This window comes from Urocampus carinirostris, chromosome 3 (assembly GCF_059441175.1).
Source record: "Urocampus carinirostris isolate Australia breed hairy pipefish chromosome 3, RoL_Ucar_1.0, whole genome shotgun sequence".
In the NCBI taxonomy this organism is placed as follows: Eukaryota; Metazoa; Chordata; class Actinopteri; order Syngnathiformes; family Syngnathidae; genus Urocampus; species Urocampus carinirostris.
Window position 1 is genome coordinate 47,075,948 of NC_142351.1, and position 25,814 is coordinate 47,101,761.

At 40.7% G+C, this 25,814-nt stretch overlaps 1 protein-coding gene and 1 pseudogene across 3 annotated transcripts in view; one reads left to right on the forward strand and one right to left on the reverse strand.

The window, feature by feature from the left end:
* Positions 1-25,814, forward strand: part of kazna (kazrin, periplakin interacting protein a) — a 230,353-nt gene that overhangs the window by 24,338 nt on the left and 180,201 nt on the right. The window lies entirely within an intron of this gene.
* On the reverse strand, positions 17,251-17,467 carry LOC148369872 (U2 spliceosomal RNA; annotated as a pseudogene).

Sequence of the window (25,814 nt, forward strand, 5' to 3'; positions counted from 1 at the left end):
CAAGAAATAAAATATATATTTTAAATAAGATGCATGTATTAATCCTCACCTAGTGGGAGCTGATTCTACATGTAAATCAATGTGAAAAAACCTTGCAGGTTGGTTGCTTTGAGTTGTCATGTGCACAGTATTCTTCCTTTTGCTTTTTGGGTTGTACAGCGCAATGCAGTGACATCTAGTGGTCAAATAATACATCCTGTAACATTAAGAAAGAATACCAGTTTTATCAGCCGCGTGGAACATTCTTTTGAAAACAAAACATAGAATACAGAAAAACAGGCAAAATTATACTTAAAATGAAAAGGGCATGTGACTCAATTAGTAATTGTTTGCTATCATTTTTTAATTTATTCATAGGGAAAACACTACTTCCAGATCAGACATTTGTAACCAATAAAAATACAAACATTCTGACCGTTTCTAATTCCAGGTGTTTTGCAAACCAAATAAAAGAGCATCATACATTTGAAAGTAGAATGTGACCTTCAAAACGGAATGAATTCCATATGTTTGAAAATACCTTTTAGCTTTAGAAAATGTTTCTTCATTTGCAACAAAGTGGACCCATTAAGTAGCTGTACTTTAATGTTTGCGCTTGCAATGCGTGCCAACATGTGAAGTCGCACCTTTAGTTTGGATTTTAACAGGTAGGAGAGAGGTGTTGTGTTGAGCTCACAAGTGCAGCAAGAGTCCAACTGTTTGGGTTGAGTTGACCCCTAACCGCTGTCCTATCCAATCAGTCCTATCCAATCAGTCCAGCAGGCTGGGTGACATTAAACTACACTAAATCTGACACTGTTGTTTAACTGGACGACTTCTAGACAGTGTTATGTACAGGTTTATCTTCGTCTCATCTGTCCATAGAACACTTTTCCAGAACTGGGCTGGCTTGTTTGGTGTATTTTTTTTTTGGCCAAAGTCAAGTCGGGCATGTCTATTTCTGGGACTGATGAATGGCTTACACCCAGTGGTGAACACTCTGTATTTATTTTGTTTTCATTTGGTTTATTCTTTCTTTGCAATCATGTTTCAACAAACATCACATCACGAAATAAACAAATCACCTGAAAAAATAAAATAAAGATATAACAGGTTAAAACCAAAAACGTATACACGAGAGCTTTCCCTAAATATTTGGAGGTTTTCCTAACAACCATATGCACACATTATCATAGCTTACATCAATATTACAATTGTTTGTTAGTCCGGTTAGAAATTATCACATTGTTTGAATTACAATATATATTTATCAGTTTCTGTTTTTTAAAATTATAATGTGTAAAAACGGAGAGAAATGGGCATATTCTTGTGACTTTTTTTAAATCCAATTCAACGTAAACCAAAATAATGAGTTACACACCAGCTATTGTTGAATGGCTAAAATAAAGGAGGTTCTGGTGTAGCCTAGGGAAAGTTTGGATTCATTCCTATTGAGATGCTGTGGTGTGACCTTAAACAGGCAGTTTATGTGACAAAACCCTCCTTTATGGCAGTTTTGAAGGAATCTTGCAAAAAAGAGTGAGTCAAAATTCCTCAGCAGTGTTATGAAAAACTCATTCCCAGTTAGATTTCTGTTATGGCTGGCCCAACTTTCAATTAGGTCCATGGGGCACTTACTTCTTCATATAAGGCCAGATAGGCCTAGATTATTTATGCCTTTATAAATAGAATCAACGTTTCAAAACTGCATTTTGTATTTACTTGTGTTGTCTCTGTCTAATATCAAGATTCGGTAGGGTGATCTGAAACATTTGTGAGTGATGTTCATGCAAAAAACAAAGAAATCAGGAAGGAGGGAAATACTTTTTCATGGCACTGTAGACGTTTTGACCGTTTAATTTTGGTCCTTTCTTCAAAATCCAATCGGTTGGAAACCCGTAGCAAAACAAATGGTGGTCTCTTACCTACCGATGGGAGTGGATAACAGAACTCAACCAGGTCTTAATTGTCAGTGTGTTTAAATTTAGAAGTTGAAAATTCACCTGTTGAGCCAACTTTATGACATTTTGGTTTGGGTTGGTATTTCTTGCGAATGGCTGAAATTTTATGTTTTATAATGACACAATTATTGAGACGAGCACATTGCTCAAAATCATCCGTCCTAGAATTGTAATCTTCTCTTTTCTTTGATCATCTGTTCATATGGTTCCATTTCCTCATTGATTTTCCCAATTTCTTTCGCCCTTCTCACCGTGTTGTTTTCAAGTCCCATCAAATCTTTGATTCCTCTCATTTGTTTAGCATATATTCCAGCTCCTTTTTTGTTTTTAGCATTTTGTCCAGCATTTCCTTTACTTTGTAGTCCATCTAGGAGTAATATTCTATCCAACTTGCACAGATCAAAAGCTCAATATTACAGCCTTTATGCTCATTTCTTTATGTAGAATAGAATAGAATAGAATATACCTTTATTGTCATTGTTACAACATGGGATATATTGTGACAACGAAATTGGACGACTCCAGTTCCACATTTTACAGTGAGGATAAGGAAAACAAAGAGATAAAGGAACAAAGAAAATATTTTAACTGTCTATGTTGTATAGGCTTTGTTTCCTCCGGAGACGGGGTGTATGTGGGGGTGAGGGACAGACAGAGATGGGCGGATCCAACTGGATGTTTGATCTTATTGTACACACGGTCCAGTGTTTTTTTTCCTAATTGCTCAGTCCACGTATTAAATAGATTGGGAAGTACAGTCCATAAACATGCCCGATTAAAGTAGCTGAGGACGATAAAATCTCCGTTGGGGTGTGCCAGCTGCTGTTTTTTGATAGCAGCGGGCAGGAGATTTAGCGCTATGCTAACATTAGCATCCGGTGGAACGTTAGCATCTTGTGGAACGTAAACAGCAAGCACAATGACCACAGTTAGCTCACGATACTGCTAGAAACTCTATATCGAGTGAGCAGTGTGTGTCAACGATTCGGCTGTTATTGTAGCGCATAGTCCCCAACCCCTGTTTTTACCAGAGTCTCCGTCTCGTTCGTGCCGGTGAAGCGTGCATCCTGCTAGTTGTAATGCGGCGTCGGGAAAGCCAAGACTTCGTGATGACAAAAATACTCCAATTCCGGACGCTGTTGGTGGCGATCTGCAGCTCAAATTCACTTTTTGTGGACGATGGATCGGGCGTTGGTTAGGAACATGCTTGGGAGCACTTGTCTGTGTGGTCGCCTTCTTAGCCCAGGCCCGAATGGCAACCTTTTTCTTTTGCTCCGTCCGATCACCCAGGGAGATCCGGTGGTCTCTGTATATCCCTCGGGATGTTGTGAATGTTATTGTATTTGCAAAAGGAGTCGAAGGGAAAATATGAGAGATAAAAGGACACAGAAAAACAAAAGACGAACTGGAGCCCGTGAAGCCGCTGCACTTGCGCCCGAATGGCAACCTTTTTCTTTTGCTCCGTCCGATCACCCAGGGAGATCCGGTGGTCTCTGTATATCCCTCGGGATGTTGTGGATGTTATTGTATTTGCAAAAGGAGTCGAAGGGAAAATATGAGGGATAAAAGGACACTGAAAAACAAAAGACGAACTGGAGCCCGTGAAGCCGCTGCACTTGCGCGCGCCGCCATCCTGGCATGATAAATGTGTGAACAACAATAATTGCTTTTGAGCTCACAGAAAACGTATCCTCTACGCTGGGAATACAAGTGCCATGATTTTCCGTCCTGTAAATTAGAAAACATTTAATTACTTAAAAACGGCAAAATGGTGTGTATGTGTGAAAAGTGTGATCCAAATTGCATATGTGACTCATCAATGTTTTTTAACCGTATATAATGTAAAAGCTAAAGGAGTCTAACCATGATCAATCAACTAAAAACAGCAGACTTCAGTGGTTGACAGAAGCACAATCAGTGTTGATTTTTACAGAGATCTTTTGGGGTCATGTTTTACGAATTGATGGACCTCTTTGACTAACCTCTCTGATGACTTTTACCCAAAAACAATGTCACATTTGTTTTGCCTCACTGCCCTTCAGAAAATAATCCAGCATAAGTAGTTCAGTCAGCCAAGTGGCTAAAACTAAGATACAAAGTTGTTTGTGTAATTAAATGTATAGTTGTTTTACTGGCATGTTCAATTCTTAGTGTGCAGAGCTCAGATCTAGGAATTACAACATTCAGATCAAAATATACAAGCGAATACTAAAGTACCATATTTTCAGACCATAGGGCGCACAGTGTCAAAAGGCGCAGTCTCTGTAGTTGGTTCTAGTTCTGTATTCATTTCATACATACGCTGCCTCAAAACAACACAGACATGCATACAAGTGTGCATATTTAAAAATATAACGGGAGCAAAACTGAGTTCGGTTGTGATTTAAGTATTGATTACAAAGTACTGTAATATCGGTTACTTTTGTTGCTTTTGTTTGTGTTCGTGTATGGACAGTTTAAAAGAGACAAAGCGTCAGTGACGAGGTAGGTGACTAGTTGGGAAGTTCAGCTCTCAGTATGTTTGCAGCATGAATGACCGTTAGCTGCGGCTAACAGTAGCTCCTGTGGATTGTGTTTTTACTACTTGTTATTTGTTTATTACATAGGCGATCAGACCTCATCAGCGACTGTGTGGATCATTGACTAAATGTATTGCATTACAGTAATAATATTTTCAATAATCAACAGGTACAAGCATGGTAAAAAAACAAGGATAAATAAAATGTAAAAAAAAAAAAGCTGGCACAAAACCGATTTGGATACTCACATTTTTGACAATCCTTATCAAACAAAATCATCGAAGTCGGTTCTCTTTCTTCACTGTGGTCTCCATCGGTCATCCATTGTTCTCTCGCCGCTCACAGCCTTACTTTAAACGGACAGTTCACCCTTTGTAAGTCTCATGGTATTCTCAATTATGTCCGCCGTTCAACACACATATGGCTCACTGCACGAAAGGGCGCTCCATACATTGAGAATAACAAAGACTTTTATATTTCGCACTTTGGTTGTGAAATTACTGTACATCCCGAATCAGAGTTCAGACCATCCGCAGTTATTCAAAAGTTCAATTAAACATAAAACTATATATTAATTTCAACCATGCTTGATAGAGACAAGCAGCTTTTGTTCAGTGTTATGTCTCCTGCTAAACTGTCTACATTTAACAAACTGAAACCACAAGAGTGCGATTATTTGTAAGCTTGCTCGATATAAAAAACATAAGCTTATTTAGGCCAGCTTCTCATCAGTTGGAATGTTTTTCTTCCTTCATTATCTGCTGTGCATTTGCAAATGCTCTCAGCATTAGCCAAGTTCTGTTCATCTCCGGGTTCACAGAAAGTGCAAAATCCAGTTAGAGAGGAATCGTTTCACACAATAGTGGCATCAATACGAGTAAAAATTAAAATCCTGCCTTGGCATGGAGGTAAGTTAACTTTCGAGTTATTTTATTATAACTGGTCGTGTGTATTTTAGTGGTTTAAACAAGCCTTGACACTAAACACATGCAAGCATCCCTTTTCTCTTGACACTTGGCCCAGTTACACATTTTGACAGCATTTACAAAGACTTGCGATCTCGTGCTTGAGTGATCAACCGGCTCATGCTTAGACCACCAAGCATTTCGTTTTTTTAATATAGTTCATTTGGTCCCTTAGGGAAACCCATTTTCACCGACTGCACCGGGTGGAGGGGAGGCTGGTACAGTCAGTGCTGTCGCAGCAGAGCGTGCAACAAATGACCGATTGACAGCACCTGGCATTCCCAGGCGGTCTTCAATCCAAGTACTAACCAGGCCCGACCGTTCTTAGTTTCGCGAGGTCAGGCGTTCTCAAGGTGTTATGGTGGTAAACAGTCCAGTGATCAATAATCAATTATAAATGTCCCCAAAGCCCGAAAATCGCTAAATTAACATGACCAGTTGTTACATTTTCTTGGCGTGTTAAATTTGCTGTTTGTTTAGACCTTGGCCAAAACCTTAATCTACATAGTAATATACAGTATTATTCTGGATCAGAGATGTCCCTTTGGCTCCTAAAAGGTGTTTTATGCACAGCATAGATTTTTTGTAAACATACACGGATTCACAATAACTATTTACTTTGAAGTAGTGTTTTATCAATTTGTTGTTTTTGAACAATTTTAAACTAACCATATTAAAAAATATACTTTTGGTGAACGATGAACATGGTAAATCAAAGTAAAGATACAAAAATAATAGCTCATTCGTCCTTTTTGTGTCGTGACAGTGCATATTATCCAGCAACTCCGTGTGGTAAAAAACTTTCCTCATCTCATTCTCATCTCATTAGCCGTACCGCTTATCCTCATTAGGGTCGCGGGGGGGCTGGAGCCCATCCCAGCCATCTCCAGGCAGTGGGCAGGGGACACCCTGAACTGGTTGCCAGCCAATCGCAGGGCACACGGGGACAGACAACTCATTCGCACCTAAGGACAATTTGGACCGGCCAATTCACCTGAAATGCATGTTTTTGGAACGTGGGAGGAAACCGGAGTGCCCGGAGGAAACCCATGCAAGCACGGGGAGAACATACAAACTCCGCACAGGAAGTCTGGAGCTGGATTTGAACCCACGACAGGTTCCCATGACATGAACTGTGCCGCACAAGCGCTAACCACTGCGCCGCCGTGCTGCCTTTTAATTTTTTTTATTTTTTTTTAGAAAAAGCCTGGCCATCAAAATCCCATTCAATATTCTAATTAAAATAACTTTTACACGAAGCAGGTCAAACTATTCCTTTCCAAGTTTGTTTTTCCCTCCTACAATTTTCTTTATTTATCAGAAAAATGCAATTGAGAATAAAGAGCAGTCTAGCATTCAAAAAGCGTCCCAATTAGTGGAATTGAATGCTCACAACATCTCCTCATTGCATCCCTAAATAAATCAAATCAAAAAGTACGATATACAATAGTAGAATTGTAATAGGTGACAACTCAATGACTCAGTTCAAGAAATAAGTAACACTGTACTGCTGTAGTGCAGTTTAGATAATCGGAAAACCTGCACTTAATATAGGCAAATAAACTGCTTACATTTGTGGTTAACTTTTGAAATTCCGACGTAAACTTTAAAACTAAGTTATTTAATAATGTCTTTTGATAAACCCTGTTATCATACATTTTACGATACATACATGTATATATTACATTTCATGAAACTTTTAATCATTGAATACTTGAAAAATCAATACTGTTGAAAAAAAAATAGATTCGTAAGAAATTACACCTTTCATCAACAAAATTTGGAGTTCTCTGATTTGTAACAGCAGCATGAACAAAGTTTATGCTCACAAGCTGCATTTGACCACTCCATAGCAGTGTATCCCAACAAAAACCAAGCACTGAATACATTTCACCATGATCTCCGAGTACTATTTTTGTGAACTGCGTGATCTACGTATTGAGCCCCTCATTTATAGTGCATATGACGAGGGTCATTCATCGACTAAATAGATGCACTTGTAGTTTGTTAGTGCTGATGAAAAGAACGTGTTGTCAATTTTTGTCATAAAGTGTAGCTCATTAGGAGTTCATCATTGTACTTTGTAATAAATGGTGAAAACACTAAGGCAAAGAAAAGAAATGATGCAAATCAAGCAAACAAACTGCTGATTGAAAACGCCAGCTCCCTGATGGAGATACCTCGAGGCTCAAAATCATCAAACATTCCATTAAACTTTATAGCGCCTGGAGTCTGTTTCCGAGGCTTCCATGTTCAGAAGAGTACGAGTATTTCAGTGCACAATCTTGAATCCGATTTAGTCGCTGCCGCATCTTTTGTTGAGAGACATCCGATCTCATGCTTATTATTCTATTTATTGCACTAAAATGGGGCACCGGCTCTAGCTGCGTTGTAATCCCTCCAACAATCGTGGATGTTGTTTCAAGTGTGCAACAAAAACACGAGAATGAGGGCAGAGAAACGATGCGGGCTGCTGCGCAAAGCTCGGCGCAGAAATGATCAAAAATCGAGAGGGACTTTTCAGCTGCTGGAGGGGCAGTTTTGATGAGAGAGGCAGTGTTTTACCACGCACACACAAGCCATTTTGAAGCCTCTCACCTAGGAAGACTGGTCCCATGTCCCGCTTCTCTGTTTTTGCTCAGCCCCTTTGGTGCTAATAGATATGTTTAGTTGAAGCTAATGAGCTCTGCAGAGAGGAGAGTTTGGATTGCAGCTACGGAACCCCCGTGGGCCCTGCAGCATTCAACAAATGTGTGTTCTGACTAATTGAACTTTTTCCCTTCAGATACTGTAAGTGTTGTGTTTGTCTGACAAAATTGACATAGTGATGTGGTTGAAGCTCCAGTATGTGGGAACCTAAATGTGCAGTCGACATGCTTGCAAAGAAACGATCAGTAATGTTGTTTAAATGACAAAATATAGAAATGTGAATTTCCCTTCGGGGATGAATAAAGTATCTATCTATCTATCTATCTATCTATCTATCTATCTATCTATCTATCTAAAATAGTCAGTCAAGATCAAAAGCATAGGTTTGGTCTTGGTAACCCATGGGGGATTGTTTTAAGTCGTCACATAATATTAGTGGGGACAATACAATAATTGCTTAATATTGGTGGGGACGTAGTGCCTTTTATTTTAAAGTGATTACATTGTCAGAACCCGAACAGACGGTAGACCCAAACGCGTAACGTTTTCACACCAAGCTTTATTTAGTTGTGCAAAAGATCAAAGCGGCGCTGCCACGAGCGGCTGCCTTTTCCAGCAGCTGCCCTATTGTTTTATTGTCTGCTCCTATCTTCGGTGTTTTTTCTTCCCGTTTTGACAACTACACTATGGATTACTTCTATCCTATGGACATGGGTTTTGTATTCAAGGAATTTCAACTCCTTGCCCTGAAAAATTCTCGTGCCGGCGTGATGAAGGGGCCTATCGTGGAAGGAAAGCCGGAGCTAGCGAAGCGGCTAGCGGCGTTATAAGTCTTCGGTACCATCCGTAATCATGGTAAATGCAAACTCACGACCAAATAAGATCATCGAGTGCTGGTGGAAAACATCGAAGCGCACAGGGAGCGCAGTTGCTGTGTTTTGCGGAAATGTGGCTCACGTTTAGCATTCCGGACGCTAACGTGTAGCCACCCGGAGTAATCCGGCTTCAACGCTGCTAAACAGAGACACGAAAGCCGGGGGGAATCGGAGAGGAGGCGGACTTGCTAACACGAGGTGGTGTATCCCTGGATTTTCACAAAAAAAAGTTTTCCATTGCCGCAGGCATGTCGAATTTTTGGACTGGCGTGACGTCATCCACTTCGCTACAAGCACGCCTAGGGCATCATGTTCATCTGTTAATAAACAACGGGGTAGACTGCTGGAAGTGTGAATTTCCCTACGGGGATAAATAAAGTATCTATCTATCTATCTATCTATTTACGGAAGCGGGGCAATCATGCGCGGATAAACAGGAAGCCAGGGACACACGAGCAAGATCCCGGAAAGGACGGGACCGATACTGGATACACGAGCAAGATACCGGACGGGACCGATACCGAAACACGAGCAAGATACCGGACAGGACAGGATCGATACCGGACAGGATGGGATCGATACCGGACATGATCGATACCGGACACACGAGCAACATACGGGACGGGATCGATACCGGATACACGAGCAAGATATCAGATAGGATGGATCCCCGATACACGAGCAAGACACCAGACAGGATCGATACCGGATACACGAGCAAGATATCAGACAGGATGGTTCCCCGATACACGAGCAAGACACCAGACAGGATCGATACCGGATACACGAGCAAGGTACCAAACAGGACCAATACCGGATACATGAGCAAGATATCAGACAGGATCGATCCCCGATACACGAGCAAGACACCAGACAGGATCGATACCGGATACACGAGCAAGGTACCAAACAGGACCAATACCGGATCAGACATTATATTGGTGGGGATGTGTGGCCAATGTCTATGCCAAAACTACACCCTAGATCGAGATTAAGACACGTGAAACCGTAAATTTTTTTTTTTTTTTGGTTTGAACAAATTTATTGACACTAATAACAGAAAACAATCATGACAATCTCAACAGCAATTAAGCACATTCACAATATTATATTCCAATATGACGTTTTTAACAGCAAACACAAAGTGAGGTTTGAACAACCCTTCTCGAAAATCTTATTAGCAATCAAGCATATTCACAATTTCATTATATAACATCTTTGTTAGTGTCAATAGATCCGTCCAGGCCAAAGTCGATTGTCCTCGGTCTGAACAAATCCACCGACACCAACAGCAGCAAAACAAACACGACAATGAGTAAGTTGCCTGTATTGATACTGTCATCTCCATTTATTATTAATCGCGGCAACCATCTCCTGGCTTGTGTCATCTTTGGATCCTCTGTGAGCTCGTTCATGATGCGCATGGAATCACATTTCTTTGATGCGCTCCAATAAACTCTTCTTTTTTAAAAACTTTCTTTGGGATTTTTGTTGGCGTTTGGATTTTATTTGGAGCAGTCCTTGTCTAACCTTCACTAAATTTATCCTACACTAACAAATATAAAACAAAAAAAACCCTGTGGGGATGAGCTTGACGTCTCTTTAGTAAAAGTAGCTAAGTATCTTTGAGACACCCATGATAATGACAATGATATCAACAACAGTGACGATAACAATTGATGACAGTTGCGATAAAAATGATTCTAATATTAATAATAATAATAACAAGGTTAATTTTTGCTTCTAACATCAATTTGCTATATCGTTCTATCATTCTTGCTCATCCTGTAACTTGTTTCAAAGTTTCACTTCAGTCACAGACACATACTTTTCCTGGTGGTTCTTACCGGTTGGATCTTGAAGTTACTACATTGCCTCAAGATAAAATTTCCTTCTTTTTGTGGCAATACACCTTTGTTCACTTTAAGTAGTAGTTGTGAAGTGGAAAATTGCACTAGAGTTCATTATGGCTCTGGATGTCGTGATTGACACGCCTCTGCAACATCGCGTGGACATCGGGGACAGTGCCTCTGGACTGGCGGACTGGGGTGGTGGTTCCCGTCTTTAAGAAGGGGGACCGGAGAGTGTGTTCCAACTGCAGGGGAATCACACTTCTCAGCCTCCCTGGTAAGGTCTATTCAGGGGTACTGTAGAGGAGGGTTTGCCAGGAAGTCGAATCACGGATTCAGGAGGAACAGTGTGTTTTTTGTCCTGGCCGTGGAACACTGGACCAGCTCTATACACTCTGCAGGGTCTTTGAGGGTGCATGGGAGTTTGCCTACATGTGTTTTGTGGACTTGGAGAAGGCATTCGACCGTGTTCCTCGGGAGGCCCTGTGGGGGGTGCTTCGGGGGTATGGAGTATCGCACAGTCTTATCCGGGCTGTGCGGTACCTGTATGCCCGGTGCCAGAGTCTGGTCCGCATTGCCGGCAGTAAGATTCGTTCCCGGTGAGGGTTGGGCTCCGCCAGGGCCCAGGGCTGCCCTTTGTCACCAAATCTGTTCATAACTTTTATGGACAGAATTTCTAGGCGCAGCCTTGGCGGGGATGGAGTCCGGTTTGGGGGCCTCAGCATTGCGTCACTGCTTTTTGCAGATGACATGGTGCTGTTGGCTTCCTCAGGCCGTGATCTTCAACTCTCTCTGGAGCGATTAGCAGCCGAGTGTAAAGCGGCCGGGATGAGGATCAGCACCTCCAAGTCCGAGGCCATGGTACTCAGTCAGAAAAGGGTGGTATGCTCCCTCCGGGTCGGGGAGGAGGTCTTGCCCCAAGTGGAGGAGTTCAAGTATCTTGGGGTCTTGTTCACGAGAGAGCGTAGGATGGAACGGGAGATCGACAAACGGGTCGGTGCAGCGTCTGCCGTCATTCGGACCCTTTACCAGTCCGTCGTGGTGAAGAGGGAGCAGAGCCGAAAGGCAAAGCTCTCGATCTACCGGTCGATCTACGTTCCTACCCTCACCTATGGTCATGAACTTTGGGTCATGACCAAAAGAACACGATCCCGGATACAAGTGGCCGAAATGAGTTTCCTCCGCAGGGTGGCTGGGTTCTCCATTAGAGATAAGGTGAGAAGCTCAGTCATCTGGGAGGGAATCGGTGTAGAGCCACTGCTCCTCCGCGTTGAGAGGAGCCAGTTGAGGTGGTTCGGGCATCTAATAAGGATGCCTCCTGGACGCCTCCCTCAGGAGGTGTTCCGGGCATGTCCCACCGGCAGGAGGCCCCGGGGGCGACCCAGGACACGTTGGAGAGACTGTGTCTCTCGGCTGGCTTGGGAACGCCTCGGGGTCCCGTCGGATGAGCTGGAGGAGGTGGCTGGGGATAGGGACGTCGGGGCCTCCCTTTTAACGTTGCTGCTCCCGCGACCCGACCTCGGATAAGCGGAAGACAATGGATGGATGGATGGATGGATGGATGGATGGATGGATGGATGGATGGATGGATGGAGGGAGTGTGTTTTCCAGTTTAATTTACCGTCTATGGTAACTCCTAAACATGTAATTTCTGGTACAGTTTCTATGGCAACCCCTGCCATTTTCACCGCCAGGTTTGGATTTGCTTTGTGATTACCAAAGAATATCACTTAACTCTTGTTTCAATTTAAAGATCGTTCATGTATATCCATCCATGTTTTTAGGTTAACTAATCCACTATTAATATTTGTTACTGTCAGAACCCGAACAGATACAGGACCCAATCGCGTGACGTTCTTATACAAGCTTTTTATTTTATGGGAAATGGGGAGTCAAGCACGTTAAGAAGCCGGTCTGGCGTGGAAGGACAGGACGCCAGAGACCGACGAGATCGATAACGAATCAGGGTAACAAAAATAAACAGGAGAAACTAGACGGGAACCAAAACTGGAGAAACTAACCAACAGGACAAGAATAAACGGAAAATAAAACTGGAACCCGAAATTAAACAGTACAAAAATAAACAGGAACAATACCGGACTGCAGATATCACAGGGAAACAGGACAGAACCCACGTCTTGTGGGGCAGAAGTTTGTTGACAGGAAAACAGGACAGAACCCACGTCCTGTGGGGCAGAAATTCGTTGACAGGAAAACAGGACAGAACCCACGTCTTGTGGGGCAGAAGTTTGTTGACGGGCTGACACTGAGGCAAGAGAGCGCTGAGCAAATTATAAACAGAAAGTCAATCTCTCAACGAGCTGCAGCTGCGCCACACGGGCGGGGCCAATTGGGCACCATGGCCACCATGACACACAGGCGCAGCCAATTCAGCGCCATTGCAACCACGACAGATACTAGATAAATTTAATTATCATTAGAATAGAAAATGTGTCATCTGCAAATATGGCTAATTTTAATAGTTTTGAAACATTAAATATATTGTTAATATATAAACTGAATAGCTTTGGACTTGGGACCGCACCCTGTGGTACTCCACAACAGATGTCCAGATGCCAACTCTCCTATTTTCATATATTGTCGCCTCCCTGTCAAATAACTTTCAATCGATCCCAAAACTACTCCCCAATATTCTTTAGATCATTGCTCCATTATTATAACTTAGGCCAGTCTCTCGCATTACTTTGTAAATATTTACCTGTTTATTCAGAGAGACCTGTTTCTCTTTGAAGTCTTTATTACTATATATGTTTACCGTGAAATGTCATGTCTAATCATGTTGCGTACACAACATTGATATTGATGACAATAGATATAATTCTATTAAATAATCGTCGTTTTGGTACATGATTTTTTTATTTATTTTGGGTATGGGCCTCTTTTAGTTTATGTCTATTTTAAAGCATTTTTAGGGGGTTGCTCTCACATAAGCCGTCACTGCACGTAGTAATGTGGACTTGTGTGTGAGTATATATAGTACAGTACCTGAAGTTGTTTTGGTTTTGCTGGTTATTTTTTCTAATTTAATTTTATTTTAAAAGGTTAATACATTTCACTAGATCTGCTTTAAACTGCAGAATCAATTAGTTGGATACACCTGAGAGGTAGAATTTTTGTTCCTGATTTTGGGTCGCAGCATGTCATTGGGGTGAAATAGTGGGTCCTTGAGTCAGACCAGTCGAGAACCACTGATCTAGAAGCCACTGCATCAGTCAATGTTTTGGGACAGAAATCTGTCAACTGGACATGCTGATAATATCTGTATTTCGTGTTAATGATATCTGTGTATTGTCTGTTGATACATATAGGTTTCAGATTGGGGGAATGTGTTATTGTGGTCTGTGCCCCTCTTTAAGACTTTTTATGATTAATGAACACACAAATAAACATTATTTGACTTGGAATATTAAAAAAACGTATTTTCAAATTGTATCAAAATAGTTAAAACAAACACAATATCTAGTTAGAAGTAGTAGTTTTTAAAGTTATATTTTACATGTATTTGCTATGCGCAAAATAAAAGAGAGTATGGTACATCTTTGCACCCAAGTTGAACCTTCTCATTGGCTCCCTGTTAGTTTAAGATGTGATTTTAAGGTTCTGTTGGTATTAAACAAAATCATGCATGTACTTGCTCCCTCATATCTTTCAGAATAAATTTTCCCCTAGGTTCCGGTCCGGAGCCTTCGCTCTGAAAACGCTGATCTAGTAGATAGATAGATAGATAGATAGATAGATAGATAGATAGATAGATAGATAGATAGATAGATAGATAGATAGATAGATAGATAGATAGATAGATAGATAGATAGATAGATAGATAGATACTTTATTCATCCCCGAAGGGAAATTCACTTTTCCAGCAGCATCCCTGAGCTGAGAACAATCGAAAATAACACGGGAGCTGCTGGAGTGGCTGCCATTCGTGACGGCGCCGGAGAAACGATTCAATTTGAATCATGTACAAACAAACAAGAAACGATTCAATTTGAATCATGTACAAACAAACAAACAATTGAATCATGTACAAACAAACAAAATATTTATATTTCAATAAGTGGAGTGTTAATAAAATGGGGGGAAAATAATTTCTGATACTGATATAACCAGGTAAAACTAATTTTAAGTTACCTGTCCAAATGAATGTTGTGCCATCTCACCTTTCCCACTCTCTCTCCTGCAGTTGACTTGCTGCTGCTCGCTCCTGAAACTTTATCAAATAGTCCAAAATTTTACCTCATCTTCTCCGCTCACCTCGTCGTCCTCTTCTCCTTCCACTTCCTCCTCGTCGTCTTAATGTACCGGGCTAATGTATTTCATGAGCCATTTAGAATGATGTCATGATGCAAACAGATTGCATGAAAAATAGAGGCAAAGTAGTGATCCCAAGAGCCAAGAAGAGATCCGCAGGTTCGAGAGTGTTCTTCATTCAGTCCTCTGTGCTGTGCAATGCTCTTGCCCCTGAGGTTCGATCTGCAACCTCAGTGGAAATGTTTAAATCTAAGCTTAAAACACACTTCTATCCTATAGCATAGTCTGTAGTTTGCAATAGTCTTTGTTCTGTGCAGCCCTTTGAGACTCTTTGTGATTACGGGCTATACAAATAAACATGACTTGACTTGACTTGACTAATAAAACCCCACTTCATGAGGATCCTTTCCTTTTTAGCCAAGTGATTTGGATGCAAGATTTTTGTGCTGCCGTATGCAAATCCCCCCGAAACGTGCTCCTTGCACTCATCAGGATGCTCGTAGGTCAATGAAGTTCCCATGAGATGAAAACCGAATTAAAGCTTAACGTCAGCGTTTTCATGCCTGTTGGCAGACTTTTAGTAGGATATTTTCAACATTTATGGACTTAAAAAACGGGGAGTGGAATCGTCCTCAGCCGAGTGATTGAGTGATTTGCATTTATTTTATGCTTCAATTTCATGGAGTGAGGGAGGGTGCACAGCTCCCCAATTTGCAACACAGTGATAATCAACGTGCGTCCAATTGGGGGCAATGTTGCACAGCTCTCTAAATTGCTCTGTTCCTTCTAGCAGCACTTCAATGGTAGGTACTTGTACACCATTTTTGTATTTCGCAATTGTTTCCTTCTAGATTATTGTGCTCACTGTTTTCCACTTTTTCTTCCCCTTTATCACTAACTTGCCTGGGACATATTATTATGGGCAGAAAAAGCACATTGAACAAGAAAATCAGAATAAAATGAGATGTAGCCCCTCTCAAAGTTGCAGATTGAATGAAAAGGAGGAAAAGATTGAGCAGGGCATTATCGCCATCTACTGTTTAGTAGTATAATTGACCCTTCGTTTTTTTCCTTCTTCTTAGCATTATTTTGCCAAAACAAAGGCCTGCGACCGATACACTCTTGGTTCCTGACCCACCAGTGTTGATCACAAAGAGTCTCAAAAGGCTGCACAGACCACAGATTATTGCAAACCACAGACTATTATGACACCATTCCCTGATCTAAAACTGCTCTACACCACATATATCAAAGTCAAAGCCCAAGGGCCACATGGCCCGTGTGACATGTTTTAATGGCCCTGAGACGATATTGATACACTATTGTATCATAGATCAGGAATCATTGAGTGTTTTTTTTTTACTGTACAATGTCTTTCCATGAAGAAAAATATCAGTTAAGAGATTGGTAGACCATTGTTTTAATTATCTTTTTTGTGGAAGACGATTTAGCTCACTATGGCTATAAGGTTTGTACAAGTATTAGACATTCTTGAAAATGCTCAAATTTTAAATGCTGTGTTTTCAAGAATTAAACAGTGCTTGATTTTAGGTGAACTTCTTTTGAATGCTAGTAATTGTTATCATTCCAATGTGTTTCTTCTTAGCTTGTAATTGACAGCAGCGTGCATTACTTTTTCTGCCCTATGTAGAGTTATCACCCCCAACGATTCAGCTCAAACATCTAAACAAGGCTCTATGAAATGTGTATCGCTGCAAGGATTACAAGCAACACATTAGGTTAGAGGAAAGGGGGATGGGGGAAAGGTTGGAGAGTGATTTCATGCTTGGCAGAGGAGTATTCTTAGTGTAGCAAGAAAATAGATACCGTAAATTCCGTACTATAAACTGCTTTTTTCCCAAATTTTCAACCCTGCGGCTTATTCAGTGGGGTTTTTAAGGGTTATTGTTCTATCTTCGTTATTCATTATCCATTATCCGTTGTCGGTCAGTTCATAATACGCTACAAAGCCAAGGAGCCGGGACTCTTACTCTCAGCCAAAAGGCAAAGCTAAGGGGGTTTTGGGGTTTTTAAGGGTTATTGATCTATCTTCGTTATTCATTATCCATTATCCGTTATCGGTCAGTTCATAATACGCTACAAAGCCTAGGAGCCGGGACACTTACTCTCAGCCAAAAGGCCAAGCTAAGGTCCTAGCCCTAAAGCCTTGCTGCGATAATTGCGAATGCACCGTTCCCGGAGGTACTGCAATACCGGGCCGATGCGTGGAGTGGACAGAGCAAGCTCATATTCCATCTCCGAAATGCAAAAATCAAAGATAGTGACTTCATAGAAAGTACACAAAAGGCCAAGCTAAGGCCAAGCTAAGGACCTAGCATCAAAGCCAGCAAAATCCTATTAGAGTCAAAGTGACTCTCAGCCAAAAGGCCAAATTAAGGTCCTAGCAATCCTAGAACCAGAGTGCAAAGCTAAGGTCCAGCCAATTTATGGATCTTAAACGCACATCAATGTATACTTTGCTCAAGGCGTTGTTAGTAGCGTGAGGCTACCTGCCAAAGGCACGGTTTAGGATGAAAGTTATATTAGTATTATTAAAGCTTCGAAAACTCTCTCGGTGTACCGTCTTTCTTTGTAAATATGTGTAATATGTATTTGCAACTGTATATTTTTGTAATTTATTTATTTGTGATTATTTGAGACACTTATTCTGAACGTGCCAATTAATAAAGAGGGGCGGAGCAAACGCGGGCTGATGGGAATTCGGGACCGGTAAAGGTGAGTTTTTGTGGACACTGCGGAGAATAGTGGATATATATTTTTCCCACCCTTACCTTAGGAAATATGCACTTTTTTTCCTTGGATTACTATCAATGGGCACCCAGAATCTGCAGGTTTGCATCAAACATTAGGTACTTATATCATTTTACGTTCATTTTGGGGGCCGTGATTTTCATACTGTGTGCTTCAGTGAAGGGTTGGTCATAATTGTTTTCTGTTGTTGGTGTCGGGGGATTTGTTCAGGCCAATCAACTTTGGCCTGGACAAATCTATTGACACTAACAAAGATGTCATATAATGAAATTGTGAATATGCTTGATTACTAATAGGATTTTCGAGAGGGGTTGTTCAAATCCTCACTTGTTTGCTGGTAATAACATCATATTGGAACATAATATTGTGAATGTGCTTGATTGCTGTTGTGATTGTCATGATTGTTTTTTTTTTTTGTTATTAGTGTCAATAAATTTGTTCAAACCAAAATTTGTTCAGACCAAAAAAACGATCTATTGACGCTAACAAAGATGTTAAAAATGTCAGAAAAGAATGTTAAAACGTCATATTGCCAGACATAACGAAATTGTGAAAATGCTAGATTGCTGTTAAGATTGTCGAGAAGGGTTGTTCAAACCTCACATTGTCTGATTGCTGTTATTAGTGTCAATAAATTTGTTCAAATCAAAAAAAAAAAAAGGAAATTTAGTTTCAATCGCGGAACTTGAAGTTTGGCTTGGATTAACTTTGTGTTTGTGTTACGTTTTTTGATGTGGTGCATGCGGCTTATATATAGGTGCGGCTTGTGTATGGACAAAATCGGTTTCCCCCTTAAAATGTGACGGGTGCGGCTTATAATCAGGTGCGCTCTATAGTCCGGAATTTTCGGTAAGTAACCAAAGACCTGTTTACAGTGGAACCTCGGTTCTCGACCATATTCCGTTCCAGAACCCTGTTCGAAAACCGATTTGTTCAATCACCGAAATCGTTTTTCCCATTAAAAGTAATGTAAAATCATTTTAATCCGTTCCAACACCCTGAATGTTTACCATGAACGTAAACATAAAGCTAACCCTGGCTAATCGTACGTTCACGTTAGCGTAATCTTCAACATGAACGTGTAAAAATAAAAAAAAGGATTATGTATAGAATTTCTTACCTTTGTGGTGGACGGTGGGAGAGAAAAATCATCAAAAGTTTTTCACCCTCTTCCAAAACTTGCGGCAGTTGCTTGCTTATAGCGCTAACTTATTCTTTACTATCGTACTGATAGTAGATTTAGCCATGCTGTATTCACTAGCAAGATCGGAAATTCGTACACCTCTTTCATATTTAGCTATTATGTCTTTCTTAAAGGCAATAGTTGTACGAACAACTTGTCTTTTTTCACCTGTCCTGCTTGCACCAACTTTCTTCGGAGGCATAATTAGGGGCCAAAACACCCATGCGCCGCTCAGCATCGAACCCTAGCGTACCGGCGTTCGAACTCCGATTTTTTGACTGAACAGCAAAGCAAGAATTTCTCGAAAATTCTGGTCGAACACCGATTTGTCCGAACCGAGAGGCGTTCGAAAACTGAAGTTCCACTGTACAGTCCAAATAAAAACCCAAACATAAAAAAGCTAAATGTAATAATAATAATATATGTTCATACTCTGCAGCACGGCGGTCAGTGGTTAGCGCGTGTGCGGCACAGTTCTGAGGTCGTGGGAACCTCCTGAGTGGGTTCAAATCCAGCTCCCGGCCTTATTGTGCAGAGTTTGTATGTTCTCCCCGTGCTTGCGTGGGTTTCCTCCGGGCACTCCGGTTTCCTCCCACATTCCAAAAACATGCATTTCAGGTTAATTGGCCGGTCCAAATTGTCCCTAGGTTTGACTGAGCGAGTGAGTTGTATGTCCCCGTGTGCCCTGCGATTGGCTGGCAACCAGTCCAGGGTTTCCCCTGCCCACTGCCCGGTGATTGATGGGATGGGCTCCAGCATCCCCGCGACCCTACTGAGGATAAGCGGTGCAGCTGATGAGATGTTCATACTCCTGAAGTATCTGACTAAGGGTGCAATCATGACAATAAGCCAGGAGATGGTGGCGGAGTGTAACACATTTTTAAATTCCAGATACTACCTTTAAGAAAATGTGTTTTGCGCCTTTCTATTCATCTCATTATATTTCAATATATTTCTTAGATTTTCAGTAGCTTAAATTAGCTCCACCAGACTATATGCGACATTTGAAAAGTTGTCAACATTCCATAAGCTTTGGTTTAATTTTGGATTTGGCCCCCTCATTCCATTTGACTTTGACACTTCTGCTCTACAGTATACTGTTCGTCTTTTTCCTTTGGATTTGTTTGAGCGCTATAAAGAATTTGCCATGAAATTATTTCCCCCTCGGCTCCATATATGCCATCAGGCTTACAGTTTGCATTCTCCTCAGCATTTTGCATCGGTATTCCTCCGGCAGTCGCTGTCCTCCACAGTGAAGACAAAGGCCCAGACAGGCATGGTGGCGGCATTTGGCCTCCTCTCATTTTCCCCTGTGCCGCCTTCTCAAGGGCACCACATGCGAGTAGTTTTGACAATTCAGAAAAAAAGGAGACAGCACAAGGCAAACATTGAGACGATGCGACGGAGAAGAACGGCAAAATTAAACTCCAATCGTTCTGAATCTGGCATGAGTAAACTATGGCTACTTACGGCCCATTATAAGAGGTCGACGGATTATCGGGCCGGCCGATTGTCGGCACTGATATTTAGAGATTTGATGGATATCAGCATTGACATTTTTATTTATTCAATCGGCCGATTGAATATATTTTAAACGTTTTGAGGCTCAGATGCAGCCTAGCGTCTCTCCCTTTATTCTGCCTTCTGTCTTCTAGCTAGCCGCCTAGCGCCTTCTGATTGGATAAGCGACTGGGGGCAGAGCCACTGAAGCAGGTACATTAACAATAGAGTTAACAGAAGCAGTTCTGCTAACTCCTGGGTCCCGACATGGCTGTGTATCAAGACCGTTGATAATTTTGTGATTGTAATAAGTCTGTGGTAGAAAACGTGTGTGTGATTAAGAGATGGCTTAAAAGTTTAGTTAACTTGTCTTAGGGACCCACATTCGGGTGAAGCCGGCCATATTAGCTCTTATCATAACATTAGTTGGTCAATCAAGCGTGTGGGTTTGTGATAGAGAGCATAAAGAGTTCACTAAAGTGGGAGGCTGAGGGTTAGCTGTTACCATGACATTAGTTCGTTAATCACGCCCTAAAACAGGAGAGCCAACACGTGTCAATTTGCAAGCTCTGTTGAAATGTATTTTTAGTTATGTTGAAATTCTAACTTACTTTTCAAAGTTTCAGGGAGCTATTTAAGTCTTAATGTATCTTTATGCAACTAAGGCTATTTTTTCCCACCCTATTATTTTTTTTGTTTAAGTAGAAGATTAGTTATGTTAGTTGTATTGAAATTCTAATTTACTGTAAAATGTTTCTGAGAAATAGTGAAGGTTTATTTAAATTCATAACAAATATTCTTTGTTTTGTCCTTTTTTTAATTTAAAGATAATCTCATGACAATTTTTAAGCTTTCACAGCTAATGAATATCAGCCTCAAATACAGATGATCAACATCCTCTTAATACTAAAAAACGGTTCCGGTATCGGCCCTGAAAAACACATATTGGTTGATCCTTACCCATTATGTTTTCGAATCCATCCCGCCGAAAGCAAAAAGTAAAAATGTAATGTTAAAAAAGTCCTACTAATGATGTTTTCCCTTTTGCTGCAATACCCATATTTCCCAAAAAGATGACCACGTTGAACGTTGTTGAAAATACCAGGAACTACTGTCAAGTTCGGGGGGGCAGTAGCTCAGGAGGTAGAGCGATCGTTTTAGGATTAAGGGATCCCAGTTCGAATCCCGGCTTGTCCGTGTTACATGCCGAAGTGTCCTTGGGTAAGACACTGAAACCCCAATACCCCCAATAAGCAGGTTAGCAGCCTTACATGGCTGCACAGATCACGGCCGCTATTGGGAAATGTGAAGCACAATGTAAAGCGCTTTGGGAAGTCATTGACTTGAAAAGCGCTATATAAATGCAGATCATTTCATTTCATTTCATTCCGTGCATGGAATGGTTAGTACCATTAAAGCCTCTTTCTTTAGTTTGTTTTTGAATCTGTTTCACGCTATCATCCAAGCGAGTCATTTAAAAAAAAAAAAAAAAACAGTATACCCGCAAGATACGAGAGGTGACAGAACAATCATGACAGTAATTGGCAGCGTCCATGCACGTAGCATAAAATACGTTTTAAACAGGCGTCGTCTCCATTGGTGAAATTTGACACGTTCATGAATAAGTTAGCTTATATGTTGATGAAAGAAGTCACTGTTGCATTTTTATTTAGGGCAAGCCTTTTAATGACCTTGTCAACTCCCCCCAAACCGGAACCCTAACCCTAACCCATTCTTTATAAAGGATCTTAAACGCACATCAATGTATACTTTGCTCAAGGCCAACATTGAAATGATATAGGTATCATGGCTACATTTTTGTTTATTTAGTAAACATATTTATATTGTTTGTATAAAAAAAACACACACACACCAAGTAATTTCCTAGAAAAATAAAATTTTGGGCATACAAAAAAGTTCTAGCCCTTTTGTCTTTTTATTTTTCCAACACATTTGATTACATTTAGTGCTTCAAATTGACATCTTATATAATTTTCTTTAATTCTTATTGTTTCAAAACAAATGACCTGTATCAGATCCTGACACGATATTGCAAGGTACTGAAAATTAAATCAATCCATGAATCATTATATTTTCCTACTGGCTCAGCCCCTCTGCAAATGTTTAGATCCTATGAGTTCAAACTATATCTGATCACTGCACTAAATTATTGGAAGTTTCGATATTTTCTAATGTCATGATTTCAAGTCTGTCTCAATTTTGAATGGTAAGGACCTAAAACTAAGATAGGGCAGCTAACCATATTATTTCTTGCTTAATCCAATTTTCATCATTTCCTTAGGTTACCTGGTTGCTCTTCAACTCACCTCACCTCCGTCAATCAAATTAAAATTCTAAACTTTTTTTAGTTTAATCAGGTTCAAATAATCAAATTGGCGTGATTCCATGGACCGTTTTCAACGAGATGAATCTTTAATCTGATTAATTATAGTATCATGACTAAATTGCCTTAATTAAAAATAAAGCAGGCAGATGTTTTTCATTTCAGTTCATTGTAGTGGGTGTTCGGACGAAGAATCCCGATCCATGTACACACTTAACTCTATAATTCTCAAGAAAATGCTGGAGGTGGCTGTCTCCTAAAATGAGAAAGAAAGAAAGAAAGAAAGAAAGAAAGAAAGAAAGAAAGAAAGAAAGAAAGAAAGAAAGAAAGAAAGAAAGAAAGAAAGAAAGAAAGAAAGGCCTTTTTCAGTATTGTCATTATACAATCCTATAATGAAATTGGAGGGTTTATCCCTGCAATGCTAAGTGAAAAAACAAAAATAAAAGGTTAAAAATGTATAAGCAGATTAAACAAAATGTAAGTAATGATTTATAATAACTATGTGCATTTTCACCGTGGCAGTTGTACTGTACATTGTGTTCAAAAGTGCTGGAGATGGGAGTTGAAGGTGGTAATGGCTTTTGGGAAGCAGCCGTTCTTTATTTTAAATTAGATATCAGAGTATTTTGGGTGGGATCAAATCATGTTTTTGATAAATGATGTTCGTCCTTTAGGTTCTAAATTAATTTGACAATAAGTTGATAAAATCGTTTCCAAACATAAAGTGAAGTAAGGTTGCAACCTGAAGCCCGTGTATATTCAAACGTCCACTAGAGAGCAGTAGGTGTAAACAATTGAAATGACTTTCCCTCTTTCAATATTTTAATTGCCTTTTACTTGCAATTCAATACATTAGGGGGGAAAACTTGACAGTATTGTTAAGGCGCTTGCTGCCGTTACAAGGAGCCCACTCAAACATTCAAACATTTGATGTCTGTTCCGCTCAAAACCTCGAGGGGGGGCACAGCCCTCTCCAACCCCCTCATTCCCTTCTTATCTGCAAAGCCAAAGCCTGCCTGCTTGGAAATGTCAACCACGTTAGAAGAATGCTGCTTACGTAACACATATATCCATGCTGTCTTGCCTTGTTTTTTTTTTTTTCTCTTTTTTGAGGGTGGGGGGAGGCATTTTTGTGCGTGGGAAATGCTTTGAAGTTGCAGATTTAGCTGCTTGTTCCTTATTTTTTGTATTTTTTATAAGCGATTTAACAGCTGTCCATCCAGCTTCCCACTAGACACGCTTAAAGCCTTTTATAGGTGATAGTTTTGCAAATTTGAATGATTCAATGCCTGAAACGTGGGTAATGAGGCCTGGGGGGTGAGAACGGTGGCCTGTAACATAAAACGGATTGTTAGGGGGTGTTACTGCACACATTATGGATTTGACTTTTCCCCTGCTTCGGCGTGGATGACCTGCAAAATGTTTTCAGAGACCTCTTAGAGACTAAAGAGGGATTAATGGTAAATGGAAGCAGGTTTAGGAAGTGTATGTGTTGGAAGGAGGAAATGTAATCGGCTGGCTACCTTTTAACGTGGGAGGCAAGCTGTAAAGGAAACATGAAAGGATATGCCGGGGCTAAAACTCTGGAACAAAAACAGGATGACTCTCAGGAACGTTCTAGACGAGAGAAGGTGTTGATAGCCAAAAGTGTTGTTGACGGTTGCAAGTCAGGTTCGGTCATCCTGGTACAGGGTGCAATGTTGAAATTTTGTTTACAATTTACACAGGCTTGTCTATAACTCATAATCTAATATTCATTTATAGCACATGTGTTAAACTCCTGGCCCGCTGGTTACATTTGGCCCATCACATTATTTTACGTGGATCGTGACACATTGCCGAGAGAAGCACAAAAGAAAAATGAGCAGTTGACTTGGAGTTTTAAATATGCCCAGTGGATGTCGCTAAAGCCAGGAGCTCTGGGAAGAAACTGTCTCCAAGACTCTTTATCTTTGTTTTAAGGGAAAAAACGCCTACCAGAGTAAAGTCAACAAAATAAGAAATTCCTACATCACTGATTCATAATTTAATTGTGAGCCTTCAAAAAGACCCCCAGTCCTCCAGTTAAGGCACACATTTTATGCCATTCATTTACTAGTCAGCCTCCTGTGAGAATGTTTTTTTTACCATGAGGCTCCTGAGCTAAAATTTGTTTGACATCCCTGTTTTATGGCAAGTGGCATGTTGGATAACTGGTTAAAATGTCCACCATCCAGTTTAGAAGTCATGGGTTCAATTCCAGCTGCCAGTTTCCCTGTGTCAAGTTAGCATTTTCTCCTTGTGCCTGAGACAATTTTCGCCAGTCACTCCCTGGGCGGGTTTTTCTTCAGGTACCATTGTTTCCTCCCTTGTCCGAAAAACATTCATGGCAGGTGGATAAAGGAGAGTTGCTCATGCGCAATAGTGACTTTGTCTCAATTAGCAGGTCCAGATTGTCCCCAGGTATGAGTGAGGGGTGTGGATGGTTGTCTGTCTCTGTCTGCCCTGCAACCAGTCCAGGGTCTTCACTGCCTTAAGGTATTTGGGATGGACTCCAAGGAAACCCTAGTGAGGACAACGGCTGCAGAATAATTGAATTATTGCTTTCTTGGACCATACTTGCTGTCTTGAATACGTTGTACAATTTCTGTTATGTTTTTTGTTGACTTTGCTTTAACTATTGGTGCCTGTGCATCATACATTGCAGCATGATTATGCTGTAAGGGGTATTATCTCTAGTGCTGAAACAATTGGTCAACGTTGTCGAAAAAAATTGATAATAGAAATAGTCGACAATGAATTCCATTGCCGACTAGTGTTCCACGACACATTTTACCAACAGAGTGAGGAATTTTACAAGATTATAATCTCTGCTGAGAGTCGCTAATGCGCAATAGCGACTTTGTCTCGGGTGGTAACATACAAAAATGATGACGTCCACATCAAGTACACTTACCAAAACTTCT